The 19,704-nt window shown below is 35.3% G+C and overlaps 1 protein-coding gene across 2 annotated transcripts in view; it reads left to right on the top strand.

The window, feature by feature from the left end:
- Positions 1–19,704, top strand: part of csrnp3 (cysteine-serine-rich nuclear protein 3) — a 46,923-nt gene that overhangs the window by 12,129 nt on the left and 15,090 nt on the right. Inside the window, exon 1 of one of the 2 annotated variants that reach the window (XM_006636611.3) lies at positions 16,113–16,360. The exons of the other annotated variant lie outside the window; for it this stretch is intronic. The gene's annotated coding sequence lies outside the window, so the exon portion shown is untranslated. Of the gene's footprint in view, positions 1–16,112; positions 16,361–19,704 lie in introns of those variants that run through there. 2 annotated transcript variants of the gene reach the window in all.

Below are 19,704 nucleotides of genomic sequence, written 5' to 3'. Positions count from 1 at the left end.
ATGAATGTTTTTGTTTCTAAAATCAGTTTTTTCCTTTATCCAAATCTTTCTTTTTAAGGCACAAAGATGGCTTCAGAAAATAAATAGAACTTAGCAAATGTCATTCTTTAGTTTCCTAGGGATGCTTCCAGGGCAGTCCTTACATTTAAAATAAGTGAGCCTTGAGCTTTCATTTCAGGGCTAATGTTTTTCATCACCCTACAAACCTCTAAGTGCTTTTTTGCTTTCAGGGTTTGTTATGTGCCATTAAGGTTAATTTTTGCCTAACGGTTCAAGATTGAACTGGTTAGAAAATACAAAATGCTGGGAATATGATGCCACTGGATTCAAATGGGTGTTGAGTCATCTTTTCATGGCATGTACTCACTCAGAATCTAATTTTAGCCTTCTGTCTCCCTCTGCTGTGACTTTACTTTAACCCTTTCAGCACTGATCCTCTGTGCTCAAGACTTGCTGTACAAGTGATATTGTAAAAAATTACATCATTGCTTGATGGGCTAAATCTGGCTTAGATAGGCAAATTGTGTGTTCAGTTTAAGAAAATGCAGTTCAGTTTAAATGCAGTAGGAGTTTTTGTATTACGAATATTACAATCATATGCTTGCGACAGACTATGATAGTTGATTACAGAGATCATTTCATTTTTTGAGTCCTGAATTTCTTTAAACAATTCTCCACATTTTCAAGGTGTTGGTTATTTATATGCAAGACAAATATATTTAATAAATTATAGAAAAGGGTTTTGGTAAAATATTAAACTAATTGACAAGCTTTTGTTTCAGAGTTGTAAAGTCTATATTATCACTTAGCTTTCCATTGTGTTTTACAGTTTGATTTTTATTCAGTAGCAAGATTCACTTCACTTCATTGATTTATTTGTGATATAATTCCTAATTATATGAGAACATCTGTGAACTGCAAATGTGTACCCCCCATTCTAAGCATTAAAGAAAGAATTCCTTAGCAAGGTGTTTAGTTAGATCTCTTAGAACAAAATAGGATCTTCTCTGAACTTTAGGGGCCCTGGGAAAACATAGTTATGAATAAATTATGTATTTATGAGTTACTGTAGTTAGTCATTGCGATCAACACTCTGACCTTGATTATGGAAAAACAAACTCAGTCCTTTGATGATGCTACATAGTGGTTTATTTGGCATTGTTCAAAGATTAAATTCGTGTCTCTTCACAATCACAAAAAAATAAGGCTTGTCATTATTGATGTTATTATATTTTAGAAAATTCAGTAGAGTGAGTGGTTTTAAATATGACAGTATTAGTTCAGAAATGCTGTAACTAAAATATACTTTTCTTGTAATAAATAGATAATAAGCGCAAAACTAAAATTTTCAGATTCATTTGAGACTTATCTTTGAACCAGAGATACTAATAAAGACTTTAGCTTCATTACTAGAGTATGAACTGTAGATTTCTCTAATTTCTTCCTAATTTCCTGACTCTACAGATGTAGAAATGATCTGGATAAGAATGTGTTTTTTTCTGAAAAGCAATAGTTAAACAACCATTTAAACAAAATTTTAGGAAATGAATTATGAAGGATGGATTGAAGGTATTTTTTTCTATCCAATAGCCCTGACAATCCTTGGAAGCCAAGTACATTATCCTGTTAACCATGTCTCGAGTTTTAAAGATTTGCATTTTAAACCTGAAACATTCGTGCTGTAATTCAATATGCAAAGCCAGTGTACTGGCCAGACACATTTCTAAGGAAGAAAAACCTAGTCAGGGTGTCAAGATTTTGGTTTGTCTCCGATTTTAGATTGTATATTGTCATATCTGTGTGTCATACTGTATATGTGTTTATTATGTTTCAGAATTATTTTTGACTCACTGCAACAGTCTGAGAACATGGTATTTGACCACACCAAAAAGAGGAATTCTCAAACATTTAGAGGAGCATTGTGTTGTCTGAAGTGATACTGTATCAACAGAATGGCAGTTTTGTTGATGCAGACTGGAGACTAGTTTTCAACGTGCACCAGTTTTTAGTTCATTAACGTGGATTGAAAGTAACTGACGTCCTGATGGTAGGATATACAACTAAATCCCTGCTGTCCTCCTCCCCTTCCAGCTATCTCTGCAATACCTTTCTTCCTGCTTCAGAAAACAAGGCAGTGTTTTTCTATTGTTAGAGGAAGGCAGAGAGATCAATACTGGTCATTTTCATTGCAGCAGCTTCATTCGTGTGTGGAGTGCTGAGTGGGAGACGGATCTGGGTTTTTCTTTTTTCTGTGTGGTGAGATGTCTATAGCCTTGGGTGATTACAAGTTAACAAATATATTAGGAAAAATTCAAAGGGTTATTTACATACAGTCGATAAATGTGCTGTGTGTGTGGGCTTAAATGACTTCTTTTGAGATGAAATTTGTTTTCATCTTGAAAAAGGCTTTCACTTGTGATGACTCCTAGATTCTTTCAACATCCAACAGACAATACAGTCAGGATTGTCATTGCAGGATCTCTTTTATTTTTTTGCCCTCTCCTTTTGTGAGAAGCCAAAAGGAGTATTTTATTTGAGCTTTTCCAGGATTTTTAGTTTGAATACAGATTTCAGACTTCGTTTTTTGCAACATAAAGAAAGATCTTAAGAAAGGATTCTTTGCACATGCAAAAACAGCTTTTGCTTTTGTACGTTTGTGATCTGAAATTTTTTGAATGTAATCATTCATAAAAATGTGTGCATCTGTTCTCTGTTTTTTTACTTTCCCATGGTTTGTGGGTTGGTGGTTGGTGGGTTGGTATGTGGGTTCCCCCATGTAAATCTTTTTCCCTTTTCAGTTCTGTTTCACTTTCTGGTTGGGTTTACCTGTATGGATACAATACATGAGATGTAGAGAGGTCAGCATGTGGGCATGAGATGAATCCAAATATATTTTTCATATTTTATCTACGATTGTAATAATCATACAGTTTTATCTAGGAGTACTTTTCAACAAACTCAAAATGCTGTACAATAGCATGCATACAATGCACAACAGAAACAGAAAAAAAGTGGGAGGACAGTAAATTAACTTGGCAAAACCAAGCATAAAACTAAATAGTACATGTACGTACAACCTTGAGTGAAACCTTGATTTGAAAATGTTGACAGTTGTAGAGTCTCTATTGGATTTCGGCAATGAGTTCCACAGACGTGGTGCTGCTGATGAGAAGATTCTATCACCCATTGTGAGGAGCCTTGACTTTGGCAAATTATGAAGGACGTTATTGGAAGATTGAATGAAAAATTTACACAACACGGGAGCTATATGCCCAAGCTAGAAACCTGCTTTAGTTCAAGAATGTGGGTCAGAGATTTGAATAACTGAAGCCTGTTTTGTAACTTAGAAGATACTCAATTATGTTAGGTATTACTGTTGTCTAATCTTGATAAATTAAAGACATGTCATGTCAAGCAATGCTATGCTCATGTTAGGCAGTAAAACCCAAGTCCATGATGGGTAAATGACCTGACCAAAAGGCTGCATGTAAAAAAAAAAACTGTAACAAGACTGAAGTCTTTGGCACCCCCCATCAACTCTATAAAGCCAGTGCTGTGACCCTTTCTGTGGATGGCACTGTACTTGAACTTCAGTCTGAAATGAACCCTAAACATGGGGTTGATATTTGATTCAGGCTTGACATTCGACCCACGTGTGCAACATACTGTATTGTCAAAACATCTTTCTTTCACCTCCAAAATATCGCTAGGCTTTGTCCTACGTAATCACTAACTGTGGCTGAAACTCACTGGGGTTTCTAAATCCACATTGAACAAACTCCAGTATGTCCCAAATTCGGCAGCCAGAATGCACTGGCTTCCTGTTAAGTTTCGTGTCGACTTCAAAATTCTCATGCTCACCTCTAAGGCTCTGCATGGCTTGACACCTCAGTACCTGTCTGAACTATTATCACCCTACTTCCCACCTCGCAACCTTTGCTCTTCTAATTCTGGTCTCCCAAAGCTTTGGAAGTCTCTCCTCAAGGCTATCAGAGAGTCACCTTCTCTAAACTCCTTCAAATCCAGACTCAAAACCTTCTTCTTTAGAGGACCCTTTCTTAACTGGCTTCGCTCCTACTGTATTCAATACCACCATCTACTATCTTCTCTCATTGTGCAAACAGTATCTTGTGTATTTTTTTATTGTTGTTGTTCTGTAAAGGGCTTTGAGAAGCCACCTTTAAAGGTGTATATTTAAAATTAAGTTTATTATTATTATGATTATGTAAATAAAAAGAGTAAATAATCCAGCTCGCAACCTTGTGGAACATCAGCATGTGAGTGTGAATGGGAAAACATCCGATTTAAAACCACCAAGAGTATTCAAATAGGTGCAAAACCAATGAAGATTGGAATGCAGCAGTAATCCCTAGATATATTTTCATGGAATTCAGTAGATATCAAATACTGCACATACTGTAAATCAAAGAAAAGAATATTTAGTGACATGGACTCAGAAGCCATCAGAAAATAATTACCTTAACCAGGATTGTTTCAGTGCTGTGTCTCTGTTTGAACCCTAACTAAAAACATTTGAAGAGCTCATTCTCTGCAAGCGACCATCTTTTGAGCTTGATTTTTGTGAGAAAAGGAAAATTGGAATTAGGTCGGTAGTTATTATTTTCTTTAGTCTTGGCCAGGTTCTTTTTAAAACAGGTTGTAATCACAGTGGACTTTAAACCTACAGGAGCAAGACGATATTTCAAGGACACGTTGATGACAATGGTAGCAAATAACCAAAGAGCTGATAAATTAGCAGTAGGTCTTATTGTAGCTACCAAGCCAATTACATAGGCAGTATGAACAGCAGTAAAATGAGAGAACATCAAGCCAAGAGAGGGTGTGGTTATCATGAACTACATGATTAAGTTACATTGTTCAGTAGAGAGAAGGAAAGAAGACTTACAATCTGGTTCAAGCATAGTAAAAACAATGACTGAAGTTTTACTGTTTAAATCTCTTGGTCCTTCCAATATGACCAGAATTGAAACATCTGGCTGCCTGGGTCTGGCCACCTTACTGTACATACATCTCTATAGTCCTAGTGATGTTGTTTGCAATTCTGTAGATAAACACTCAGCTTTGTGCTCTTTAATATCAATTGAAGACGTAATCCTACTCATAGAGCACAGGTGATTTGTGTTTATTCAGGTGGATGCTGCACATTGGTGGTGGTGGAGGGGAGTCCCCATTACCTGTAAAGCGGTTTAAGTGTAAGCAATTATTATTAATTATTATTATTATTTGTCTACCTGGCAGAAGAACAAGCAAAAGAAACAAGATGTAAAAAACACACAATCAGAGACGAAACGTCTGGTAGGTATATTGAAAAATAACATGCATATTCTAAACAGAAATACAAAAACAGAAGAACATAACTATGGTTTTTGTGTTCTCCTCCAGCATACTTGTTGAGTTTGTCAAATCCTTGTTTGTAGTCGGTTTACTTTTAGCAGGAGCTGGAGGTTTGGGTGGTCTGGTATGACAGCCTTGTGACCAAAAATACCCAGTTTAGATGCTTGTAGGCTGGGAATGCAAACGGAGCAAGAACCGTTTAAGTTCAATGTATGGCCTCAAACATCTCTGACTTCTAAATTAAGTAAAATGAGGCAAAGTAGTGGTATTGCTAAAATTGTGTTGCAGTGTGGGCAAAAGTAATACCATATTTTTGATTTTATGTTCAGGGGACACCTTCCATTTGATCATTGTAATGAATATTTTGCCAAACGTTGGGCTTCATTTCACAGTGCCGCTAGTGTAAATACAATCAATTCTATTTTCAAGATTCCCTTTTCACACCACATTTTAGAAACCATCCGCATTCTGTGTTCTTTAGTAAATTGAACTCTCGCGCTTAAGAGTTAAATGGTTGATTCACTTTATTCAGCTCTTTGAACCGGAGGAAAGCTGCTTGAAATTTAATTTATTTCCCTTGTGACACCAACTTAATAAACCTTGGTTGTCAAGAGCAGATAGCACTATTTGCACAAGAGCTCCACGTTTTTCCTTTAAAAAAAATATCTTGATCAAATAAATTGTTTCTTAACTTTTGATTATTATTCCCTACCATGGGCTTTAACTAATGGGAAAACTTTAATGTATTGCATAATATAATGATATTTTCTGCCTTGAAACACTCTAGACAATTTGCTTTTCAGAAAGCTAAATTTGAATAGTCAATTCATAAAAGCACTATTGTTCTCATTATTCTTACCAGAATGTTTTTGTTGTGCATTTGCGTGATTGTCATTCTTTTTATTTAGTAGAATATTCAGCATAAAAGTCCAACTCTAGCATTTCTGGAAGGGGGAAGGGTATATAGCAGAGTATAGCACTTGGTTTTCAGTGCAAACAGTAGACTTAGCTGGAAAATACGGAGAACTCAATACTCCAAAGTAAAATTTAATAAACAGTTGTCAGCTTTTCGGCAAATAACCCATCATCAGGACAAACAAGTGTCAGGCAAACAAGCTTATTGTGATGAAGGCTTGTTTGCTGAAACGTTGACAACTGTTAAATAAAATTTATCTTGGCATATAGAGTATGCGTCCAGCTGTCTTCACTGTTTATATAGCATTTGGTTCTGGACAGCACCTCTGTGATTTTTGGGTGTGCGTTCTTTGCTCTCATTTTGTAAACTGCTTGGTATTTCATCAGTAAAGCAGTAAATATTCAGTGACCTGAAGTCAGTTATTACCTACCAGCTAAATTTGGATGTTTAGACATGTAAATGAGGTTTATCGGCAGTCCCAGTTGGTTGTTAAATTATACTCCATTCCGAAGATTCTTATTAACTTTATCTCTGCACTTCTTACCTTCAGCTGAATCCCTAAACCTCAATAGAAAGCCTTATTGCCTTTGAGTTTACCATCAATGATGACATGGGAAATCTTCACAATGAAAAAAAAAAGGTTTCTGTTCTATGAAAGAGTGACTTTTTTACTGCATTTTTACCCCTGATTTAGGTGCAAAATGTGACTGAAGACCCCATACAACAATGGTGTCTTGCAGTAGATATTTTGAATATCACGTGATGTTTAAAAAGATGTTAATTGGACTTTCTGAATATTGTAATGCATGTGTTGAATGCTTAATTTAATTTTTCGACTACAGGATTACAGTACTCGGAATTTTATTGGAAGCAGATGGGTAAGTAATGTTATAACAGAAATCTCATTAAAAAACTAGAAACATTATATCTTGCTGTATCAATCCCTCAACAATGTTAGATAAAATAGCTACTTTGCCACAACACTATTAAAATATTAGACGATTGACCATAATAGATGGTAAATAATGTTCAATTAGTTTGAAGGTTTGTGCACAAATATTCATAAATAGATATCTATTTATAATTTATCTATTATATACATACTTTAAATTGTTAAAACAATTGTTGATGAAATTCAAGAATTTCTTGTTGACGTGCCATTAGAGTTTGAGTTTTGCATTTTATTTAATATACTGATCAGTTTGTGAATAAACTGAAAGTCAAAATAATGGCAGAATTCTACAAAGCTGTTATATGAAATTACCGAGCAGTAATTTAGCACTCAAAGAGCATGGCACCTTATTGAAAAGCATTACATTTGCTTAAGCAAGGCACATGTACAGTATGAGTCACAGTTACAAACTGAATGCATCTGATGCATAAACAGCTCGGTGTAATTTAGTGTTGTCTTTAATTCTGCATAATTAAGCCTATCTCCTCATCCAGAAGACAGAATGTGACAGTGAATTTGACCTATGACCTGCTAAGGCAAATTTCTCTCTGACCTTTTTAATTTCTGATTTATGGTAGCAGCTGTCTTCAACACCATGAAAATAAATTTGGATCCATCTTTCTATTGTCTTGATTGCATGCAGTTTGCACGCATTATAAAAGTGCATGAAACTTTGAGACCTCATTATGGTTTTCAAGGTGGAAGTTTTTTGTTAAGACTGGAGAAATCCATTCATGAAGTAAGATTCAACCTCCAACTAAAACTATAGCTGAGGTCTTTTTCCTTTTCCCCCACGATGCAGTTGAAATGCCTTTGTTTATTGCCATTTTTTATAGAGATTGATTTTGTCAGTGAACAACCTTTGTGAGGTTCTTCACGAACTACCATGCTATCTAGATCCCATGAGCTCTAAATCATGCAGTGAGGTGCTAAGCACAGGCATTGCATTTTGTTTAAAATGAGTCGTATTGTATTTGTGCAGAGATTAGCAAGACATCTGCTTTGCTTTTTCAGTGTAACTTTGGTACTGTGGTTCTAGCTCCAGGCTGGCTTCAGAGCTTTCAGAAACAGCCTGCTCCAAGACTTGGAATGCTTTGGCTAAGTGCCAGTTATGGATCTAAAAAATAAAAAAGAATGTCTGGAAAGAGAATATTCTTTATTCTGTTTTTTTATTCTATAAGCACTGCTATATTTACTCTGGAGTTCTAATAAAATAAATAAAAAGACATCCTGTTTAATTTGATTTGGTGCATAAGGATATTAACCTTACACTGCGATGGACTGGCATCCCATCCAGGGTGTATTCAGTATTATGATTCCTCGAGGGGTGGATTGTTAGGGGTACATGGAGGCCATTAAATGTTAACATAGGTTAAGGTTAATATGCATGTGTTACATTTATAAAGAGAATGTACAGTATGTAAAGAAGAACTTACATTAAAGGGCTGGTCTGAGGTGCAAGGTGTATCTCAATAAACTAAGTTTTGGCTATAATAAACACAACTCCTGCTCTATTATGACTCAAAGCTCCATGGGTAGGTTTAAACCAGAGCACAGCCAGCACACTTTTTTCAGTTCAAGAAGACATCGGTATGACAGAGGGAACCAGTATAAAAACAGCTGTGATAAAAGCCTCTGTCTTACACTACATTCAAGTTTGATATACAGTATCTATTTGGTAAACAAAACACAAAGTCTTATTTCAATGACTAATTGTTTGGTTTGATGCTACTTCCTAATTGTTACATCCCAGTGTGTGTTCTGTGTGTTTTTTCTGTTATGTCCACACTGCTGACCCTTGATTGTTCTCCCTTCCCCATTGGCCAACCATCACACCACTGTTTCAATATGATGTCATCATCAATCAGCCCTCAGCCAACCAGAACTCATTCTTTTCTCTATTTAACATGGAGGTTTTCAGGAAGAAAAGGCCTTTCGTTTGACTTCGGTCCTGTTTGGTTTTGGTTATCGCTTCGCTCCTGGTTATTGCTTCGGCTTCGTTTGTTGGTTTGTTTTGCTTTGTGTGTGTGTATTTTCGTATAGCTTCGGCTTTGTTGTTTTGTCGGTTTTATGTAAGTTTCTTTGTACTTTCGTTTGTTTGTGTGTTCATCCTTGTTTTGTCATTACCTCGCCCCAGTGTTACGTGTTCAACTTTTGTGTTCTTTTGTACCTTGCTCCTTTTGATTACTCTTGTTTTCCCTTATTTGTATTCCTGGTTCACTTGTGTTTTTGTGTGAACTTTTGTATATAAGGTTAGTTTAGGTTGTTGGGTACACTTACACACTTAGTTTGTTTTTGTATTAGTACACTAGTTTAGTACGGGTGAGTGCCGTTTGTCTTGTATGGTTTTGGGTAGTCAGTGCAGGTTAGCTAGGGTGTTGAAGACGCCGAAGACCGTGTGTTTCGGGTTTTCTTTTGTAGTCAGATTAGCTTTCCCTCACTGTCCTAACCAGCTCCATTTTGTTTGTTATTTTCTTTCCTTTGGCACCACTGTAGTTCCTTATCCTTGTTGTCATGCTTCCTAGTCCCTCACCAAAACCCCCCTGCTTCCAAAAGAATTATCCTAAATGTTACACCCCTTTACCCCTAGACACTTGGGGGCATAACACTAATAGTGTATACTTCAGATTCCCTTATCATCACCATTTCAGTTCCAAACCCCTCCAAAAAGTGGTGTTTTCAGTTTTCCTCAACAAGCCTAAATCCTTCCTCACACTCTTAGATGATGGCAGTTAGGCATTGCTGATTGAGAAGTATAGTGTATAAAAAAAACATCCCCATTTTTTCTCATCACTTTAGAAAGCCCAACAAAGGCTGAAGGCAGATCGTTAAAGAAGTTCATTCCAGGTTCTACAGTCACACAAATGCTGTGATCAGATAGCCTCTACCACGTTCTTCTAGTGATCTGTTTTTTTGTTAAAATAGGTTTTAATATGAAAGTACTCACTTTGGACTGTTTATTCAGGTATTTGCCAAGAATGCAGAAGAAAACTACATAAATTAACCTCTCCTGACCCTCTCACTAATACTTCTCATTTTCTGGCCTCAGGGTGTGCAGAGGTCAAGACAGTGCTAATTAAACCCAGTACGTTTAGCTGTAGTTGTGGTAGCATTCCTCTATTCTTTCCTCTGCCATGATTATATATATATAAAACTATGCTGGAAAAAAAAAAACAAAAGTGGAGCATTTGCACTGAGCAGCAGCATGGTGAGTTAAATGAATCTGACAGCTGGCCTGAATTCACTTTTCAGGCTGCCTGTCATTTAGAGAATGTCCTTGCATCTAACAGGGATTATTATCTAAGAAAAGGCCTTGCACTCTGATTCTGCACTTCATTGTATCGGCTGATTTCATAGTGGCTTTTACTTTAGTCTTTCTTTCACTATGTCCCCTTTTTATTGGAGTTTGAAATTAAGGAACTTACTGTACCTTTGATGCTGTAGTCTATTAAACAATAAATAATGAGAAATGCTGCCATATGTTCAGCTTAAGACCTATTTAAATTGTTTGAGAACAGGAGGTGCTGATTTTATTTGCTGTAAAATATAACACAGTATATATAACATTTGTAATTAGCAATCTGAGCGGTATTATATACTGTTCAAGTGATCCTTGTAAAGGTTAACCTACTGTATGTACAATTACAGTAGTAATACAATCAGTGACAGAGACATTTTCCGATCTAAATTTTGTCCTAAGCAAAGATACATATCAAACAGTCTTATTTTATTGTACACTTCATTAAGGATCTGAAAAATAGAGTCTTTGTCTTTGCATTGTTTTGCCATTTTGTTTGTTCTTTGTCCTAAATTTTGGTTCTATAACATAGGGGAAAAAAAGAGAATGATTTGTGTGGGTCTTTTTGGGTTACAGCTATGAGGGAGGCAATTGTATTTTTTTTTCTGCAATTGAAAAGGAAAAACTACTTTGCATACAATGCACTGAAAGTTCCCAAGAGGGTTTTCATTCCTTCATTCACTTGGTTTAGTCTTAAGCACAAGTGACAAATATTTGTTAAGTGTTCTGCTTTGGACAGCTGCTTTGCATATGACCTCAATATAACTGTGTGTTGCTTGGCCCTGTAAATTAAAATATATTAATCCTTTCCAAAATGTGTATTTTTTTGCTTCCTTCAAGGGCCTCTTTTAAATTTGAGTAATATTTTTCCAGACATTAAAAGACAGAGTCGCAACAGAGAAAATATAGGTCAGGAGCATTGTCAGTAGTATAGTGGTGTCATGTTCAGTGCTGAATGCTTTATTTATAAATCCTTCTGTTTAAATTATGTTTTACTTAATGAGCTTCAAATTTTATTTATTCTGCAGCTTTTATGGTATACTATATATATATACAGTATATATTAATTAACTTCCACTATAATGTCTATATGTGTGTATATTATCTATGTTGTATATAAATATCCGAATCCTAAATAAAAATACTGATCATGTGCTGTTTATATATTTATATATTTTATGAATATTCCACTTTGGAAAAGGAAAAACGCCAAATAAATTTAAGCATTAAAGTGAAAAATTCTACGTTTCACCTTTTAAAGTTAAGCTTGTTTTGTTATATAACAATACTCAGAACTAAAAGGAAATTAAATTGTGTCTGTTGCTATCTCCCTCAGTTTCATAGGGTCTCTGGTTTCAGTTAATTTACCCTAGTCTCTAGCACTGTGCTCAGCAACCCACGGATCATTATAAATATGCAATACCCTTGAGCTTTGGCTGTGTGAGACGACCAGCTTCCTGTATGTAAATTACATTTCTAGAGGCAGCATCACAGAGGAAAGGCTAGATTGAATTCGACCTTTACTGGATTTAAAAGGTACAGTAACCCCTTTAGATAAAAAGAAAGAGGAAACCAGGAGACTTTACAAAGCATGCTTCAGTATTTAAGTGCATGGTTGAATAAGTACTGAAATGTGTTGTAATGTGAACTATAATCATACCACTTGTAGGTGCAAAATTGGATCTCCAGAATTACGTTAGAGTTAACTGTCTCAGATGGACTTTATGTGTAAATATGGCCCTCATGTTCAACCACTACAACTTTGAATGTGCATGTTGACTTTAAATGGCAAAATTACTAATAATAGCTCATCCTTTTGTTCTGCTTTTGTCTTAATAAAATGTGATTCTTGAATTAAAATAATTCGACAAACCCATATACCTGTCACAAAAGGCCACACTAGTTAAAAAACACCATAAACATTAAATTATTAACAGTTTCACATTACTCTATCATTTAGTTTGACTCACTCAGTTTGTATTAGTTTGTAACTAATACAGATAAAACAAAACCATAAAAACAAACTGGTGTCAAAAGGTTGAATCTGAGCTAAATGGCTTGTAATAAAAAACACCTCCACCAAACCAAAAGAAAATGGATTTTCTTGGTTCTCCTATCATTCTTATTAGTAGTAGGTCTGGGCAAACTTCTGTGTAGTTTAGTTAACATTTTGTATATAAAATATCTACAGTATTTTTTTTGTTATTTTCACAGTTTTTCACTAAAAGGCTGGTGTTTTCTGTTTATTATTTCTGAAAAAAGTAAAATAGTTAAATAGTACAGATTTATTTTCACTTAAGAGCTCAAGCTTTTGACCGCATACTTCCATTCAGATTCAGTGTCTTGCTGTCAGATATTGTAAGGGAGAATTAATGTAAATGCATGACCTTCAGAAACCTTCCAGCCTTGAAGGTGGAAAGTACCAAGTGTATTAGGTCGCAGTAGGGAATGCCGCAAAGGAAAATGTTTGCTTTTTTGTGCATTCAAGTTCTACCGTATTTGTACAGATGTCACTTTTAACTTTCCATTGCATATCTTCAGATTTGAAGGTCAATATTCCCGGTGCATTATTTAAGACATCAGTTTGTGAAGCCATGATGTCCCTGTTTTTAATCTTGTATATTAATATATTATGAGTAATGTATAAGTACATTGTTTACTAAATAAAGTAAATCAGAGCTATGAGCATTTCTATTCTAAAAGAATATATTTCTACCATTAAATTATAGCCTCAAGTTAAACTGTTCACAGACATGGAAGAGGTCAGGAAAGCAGAACTAAACTGCAGGCTAAACTGAAGAAGAGACCAAAGCTATAAACATATACTGTATACAGTATATATACATACTTTTTTTCATGTATATAAGCCAGGTTTTTAGACTCACTAACTGAAAGCAATACATTATTTTCCATTTGCTTTTCAGCTTCATGTGCTTTTTATCTTACTGTAGTTGTTTTGATTAAAGCTAAAACAAACCTCATAGCTTTGGAGCACATGTACAGTATAAGAAAAACTTTTCTGTAACACGTTTTCAGTGTTATTCATAAATAAGCAAAGACAGTAGCAGTGCCTGAAATCAATTGTGATTTTATAGTTCGTCAGAACTACTAAATACAGGTACTGTACTGCCTAAATCCAAGATCAAGATAAAAATGTATCCATATTATCCAAAATGTATCCATATGCATGCATACTGTATGTACTAATGTTGTACATTATTGTACTAAATAGCAAAGCGAAAATTAAAATAATTCTTTATTTTTCCTGGCTCATTAAAAAATCAAGAACTGGAATTGCAAAAATTAAAATGGGTGTGCCACCTAGTGTTAACTGAAATATTCTGCCATTAGAGCTGATAACCAGAGGGCAAAACAACACCAAGCAAGACTTCAGTGTGATTTGAATTTTGTGATTGTTTTGTTTCCTTGCAGAGACATGCAATGTTGTACAGTATATGCTCATTTCACAATCAGATTCCACCTGCACTTCCTGAAATGTTTTCTTTTGCTGTGATAATGTGTGTAAATGTTTGTATAAACTGAATTGCTTTAACAATAACCAAAGCTCCTCTCTTTTTGTTGTTACAAGTAAATGTAGAAAAGAAAGTGTCATTCAATAAGAGTTTTAATGGCTTTATAGTAACTAGTCCTAACTAATAATGTTTACTTACACTAGCTGTTCCCTTATTAATTGACTAATTAATTTATTAATTAGTGTTGGTTATGGATTTATAAAGTGACATTTGCAAACCCTAAAAGAAAGTGTCACCAACATTTTGTTTTTTCTCTGAAAATGTCTCCCTTATTCAACTGAGGCATTGCCATGCACTTTTTCTATCGTAGAGTAAATGCAACATGTTTTGGCTTAAGACGGGATAATGCAGTGTCAGTTTTTATTATCTTCTGTCGTTTGTGCATCTTTTAATATCTTATTAAAATACCTCTCCATTTGTTACAGTTTTTTATGTTTTTTCAATCTGTTCGAATCATAAAAAATAGTTTACAGTTGTGCACTTCAGCTCTCAATGGGAGTTGTAATATATGCGACAATATAAGCATTAATACTGTACTATTGCTTTGGCAGAATGTCACTTTCCACTTCAGGTATTGAAAGATTAATTGTTAAGCCAAAACAGTAGATGTAATGCATTAGACAAAAAAGTGTGTGGCCAATAATGCCATTATTTTCATTGAAAGTATGTTTTAAAGTAGCACTAATTGACATTCAAAAATATTTATATGTATTTTTTATTCAGCAGTCCTAAGCAAAAAGGAAAATCATTGGGTGGGAAGTGTGTTATCTCATTGGACAATTGCTGTTATGAGCTACTGCCATTTTAATAAAGCCAAAGGTGGAAAGACTCACATTCAGTAGTAACTGGATAGCTGCAACAAATCTGCAACAAGAGTCAGTATTGCATCTGTTAGCGGTTAGTTGGCAGAATTTTATTTTTGGCAGTAAAACAGTGGATTAAACCTCTGCTCTGGGAAAGGAAGTGCACCAAAACTGATGCTGTTTCCTTGTCCAATTGGCTGTAAAAATTATATTGTCCTATTCAAGCTGAAAGAGTGTAACATCTTTGTAATATTTATTAAGGCTTCTTGAGATAGGAGGTTCTTAGAGTGCAATTGGTGTGTCCATTATTAAATAGGTTGTGTCAGTGTTCTTTAATTAGATATGTTAAAAACAAATATGCTCTTTAAATAGGTAGGTTTAATCTAGTAATTGTATAATGACTGATTATAATAAATCAGAGGAAGTTTCCATGGCTATGTTGTACAGTATGTGCATGGGTCATAAATCATGTGCAGTTCATGATCTTGCAAGTGAAGGCTGCATACATTGAGACAAATGTTTAAATCCCTTCAGTGTCTGATCATAAAACAAGTTATCCATCTTGTGCTTTTACGCTTAAATTCTTAAATGTAACTGATTATGTTAATGATACTGCCTTAAAATCACATTTTTGACTCTCCCTAAAAAGGACTATGATTAAATGAATCATGCCTTCCGTTTATTTAAGTCTTTGTTGTCTGATCAGAAAATGTATCTTTTTCTATAACATTTTTGTTGAACTAAGGGGAAAATAATCTTAAACAGGAGTAGTACGACATAAAATTTGAAAGACTGGATTCAAAGAAAGTATTTAATTGGCTATTTTTAATTTGAGCATTTTATTGCAGCCCTAGGGAAAATATAATTTCTCAAAACCGGGTATAGTACTTATAGGTTTTCTCATACAGTAAATGTATCCAGGAGCCAGAAGTATTCAGAACATGATTAAGATGGAACTCTGAATTTATGTTGCTGCTATCCTGTTGCTTTTTTATTCTGTACCTCATTCACAATTATACCTCAAATCATGGATACTGGTTCTTTGACATTTGAACTGTATGTTATTTTCTTCTAAATTAAAAGAACAAAACCCATAAATCTGATCATTATTGCACTGTATCTGGCATTTTCCCTAGTATTTAGCTGGTAAAAATATCTGCAGACGGTATGAACATAGGCACGCCTGGATCTCTCAGACATCCCACCCATGTGATCTCACAGGCAGCCTCAGTCAGACTGGAGCTATTCAGCCGGCAGCAGCTAATGAGCCTTTGTGCAGAGAGCGCCTCTCGTCATTAAACAATAAAGCATATGGTACCGGCGGTGTCAGTCAGTGCTGGGAAATTCACAGGTTTCTGCTGTGCCTCTGAGAACAACAGTGCAACTCAATGGACTAAAGCAGTATGGAAGTCCTTAATTTATTATTACCATTATTTTTTTAAATAACTTCGTTGCTCTGATTTCCAAGAAGGCAAAGAAGTGGGAATATACCAGTCGAAACAGGTCAGTTGCTGTGCTGAGGGCTGGAACAAAGTGTTGCCTTATTTACTCTTCAGAGAGCTAATGTACCAAGACATACAGTAGGTGTTAAAAGCATTAGGCATGCTTGTATGCCTGGAGTATGTTGTTCCATTGTTATACTGTGTGTCTAATGCAGTTTACAGTGTGAGATTAATATCTCACTTCTTCATATAACTAATGAGGCAGCTGACTTAAACTTCCATTCTGATTTAAAAAATCTAAGGTCTTCCGGAGAAACGGGGGGGTTGTGGATCTTTATATTTTAGCTAGATTTTAATGCTGTAATCAGAGATCTGGGAGGGGCTTTTTACATTTTGGCTGCATTTTTTTTTTCATATTTTCTTGTGCTGTGGCAAGGTTTGTCTGACTCGTGGTCCAGTCTGAATTTGATGTTGGTTCCGATTCAGGTTGAAGCACAAAGGAGGAGCTGCATGGTATTGCAGAACAGCAAGTGTTGCTCTGACCCTCTTAGAAGCCTAGAAGTAGAAAAGTCTGCTATCATTACCTACTGTACTGCATATGATGTCATGCCAATTCTTAGTCTGCCAAAACCGAGCCTTTGATTATCCTTGGATATGGTCATTTCGTTACAGGCCTTTTCATCTTTATCTAAGACTACAAGAAGAAAAATCCAATTTTGTCCATGCATTTTTTCCATACCAACTACTGTATGTATCTTTTTTTACAGTTACATTAAGCCACCTATAATACAAAAGTGTATACAATATGTAAATGTACAGTAGCTGCTCATTAAGAAATTTATTAAAGTGTTTAAAATGTGTTTGAGTATCTTATCAACTTTAGCTCTTAAGGAGGGTTTTACATTTTCATTTAAAATGCTGTTGGATGGTGACTGTGGTTTTTGGTGATTATCAAATCAGCGTTATATCTTTTTTTTTTGCTCAATCCGAATTATATAGCAAAATCACTATTATATTTTTTCAGGAACATGAAGGCCTAAATTGTCAGGTATATAATTGCTGGGTTACTTTCAAATATCAGATCACTAATGGTGCAAGCATACTGGAATCTCCATGGAAACCACTTTGGGTATCAAAGCTAGGGGCTGCATATGCTATGTGCTGAGAACATGAAGGGTTTTGTCAGTCAGGGGGAAAGTACTAATGATGCTTTTAAGGTAAAGGTTTACAGCTATATCTATAGATAGTCAAAAATAACCCCCCACCCCCCACTCCCCCACCTCTGGGATAGGTCTCCCTGGTGCTAAGACTGAAATGCAGCTCTTGCTTCTCCTTTTCTCTCTATTCTAGTGCTGACCAAGATGGGTTGTATGCAAGGGGAAGAGGCTTTGCCTACAAATACAGGGGGCCAAGGGTTATTTCAGGCTGGAGAGCAGGCCTTAAACCAAGAATAGAAAACACCCTGATTTACTATATTCGAAAAACAATGCTATATTAAATGTATCAGTAATTTGGAAGTTTGTTTTGGGCTTTCTGTTTATATTTTCAAAATAGAACATGGTAATATAATGAAAAGAAAATCATGATCTCTCTTTCCTGGTTTATAGAAAAAAATAGTACTTGAATTTTCTGAATACATGTTGTACTCTATAAAGTGGTGTTAACTCTATAACTTTTTTTCAAATTTTCTACTTTATTGTGAACTGAATGCTGTGAGTTACATTCATAATGTGATTTTAGTTTCTCAGAGTTGCTGTTAGAAATGACTTTGTGCTATTTTCATATTTCATTAAAATAACTCTGTCTATCCAGTTAGAGAATAGGTTATCTTGTGATGTTTTGTAAGATGAAACACTTTCACATTCATGTTTGTGTATATGCGGTATAGGTAAATAACTATTACAAAGTAATGGTGTTGAAGTGTTAAATGTTATAAATTCGAATATCATGCGTAAATTCATGACATTCTGATCCTTTCATCCTAAGTGTAACTGCTTTACGTGCTCACTTTTATTTTCAATATAAATAATATTTTAGGCTTACGCTAATTAGTATTTACTGTGGCACATTCAGACAGAATAAAAAGAGCATCTTCACCACATCTTAATGAAAGGACATGGGAAAATCCACCCATTATATTTTCCCTTTCACACATTTAGAATTGTGTTCAAGTGCATAATGAAAGGTGGAAGACTCAGGAGTAAAACTGAATCGCTGTTGGGCAGGCATAGAGATCCTCTGTGTGCAGCAGTCTTTTACTGCTCGGTGTATTCTGACCAGGCCAAAAGAGCACTCCGCAAAACACCACAGAGACTCCCTCTCCCGCTAACAGTTGACACCATGCATTCCAAATGATGTTATACTAAGCTTCTTTTGGAGCTTTTCCAGATGCAGACAAGCCTGTGTGACAATGGGCACATGAATTGTTGCTTTCTGCAAACCACTGGTGGCTATCTCTTTTGCGGGCTCTATCTCTGGGTGTTAGAAATCCCACTTGCATCTGAAATCGGCTGATAATGAAAAGCTACTCCGGTTCAAACAATGTCCTACTGAATGGAACTCCCTACAAGCTGTTTTCACAGATACTGGCACCTACAGGTTAAGCTGCCTGTCTTTCCCTCTGTCTTGGGGCTGTCTGTTTCTATAGCAAAAACTACCCGTCATATTCTCTCACATCTGGGTTCCATTGTGTGTCAAGAGAATATTTTCTGTCCACCTCGGTGACAGTTATTTTAAGACAGAAAATATGTTACTGTAGTAGAGGTTCCATTTTGAATCTCTGCTTTTTTACAAACTATCAGAACACTGGAATCAGGGTCTTACATTTTAATGTAGCACTTTCATTACCATAGCACTGACAGCCTATGCGTTCCCATTAATTCAGATTTTATTTTCTCAAAACATGCATACAATGCTGTCAAAGGTACTTTTGAGTTATTTCAATGATTTATTTTTGAGGTGATGTAGAAGTTTAGCCATGAAAAAAATGTCTTAGTGTTACGGTTTGGAATAATCTCATAACGCTTATAGAATTATAATTCTAAATAATACGTACACATCTGGGCTTTCCCTTCTTAGATACGCTATTGTCTTAATCCATATTATTATCAGTGAAACAGTCCTCTCACACTACATACAGTACAGTAGATAAAATCTTAATCTAGAAAATCTGGATTTTTGATTAATAGGTACAATATATGATATGTTTTTAATTAACATTGCATGCAGTATATAAACAGTCAACACTGTTATGAGTTCCAAAATTAACTGACAGGAGAATTCATACAGAAAAGCAAGATATGTTGCATGTTATTCATCAGCCACCAGCCTCGCTGTGCTTTTTAAGGCTTTATTGCTTAATCAACATTCAGTGAAGGGTGATGAAGGAATAGGCTTACTTCATGA

Source organism: Lepisosteus oculatus, chromosome 12 (genome assembly GCF_040954835.1).
Source record: "Lepisosteus oculatus isolate fLepOcu1 chromosome 12, fLepOcu1.hap2, whole genome shotgun sequence".
Taxonomy (NCBI): domain Eukaryota; kingdom Metazoa; phylum Chordata; class Actinopteri; order Semionotiformes; family Lepisosteidae; genus Lepisosteus; species Lepisosteus oculatus.
The sequence above is the reverse complement of the archived record's forward strand: the minus strand, read 5'-3'. Positions and strand labels throughout refer to the sequence as shown.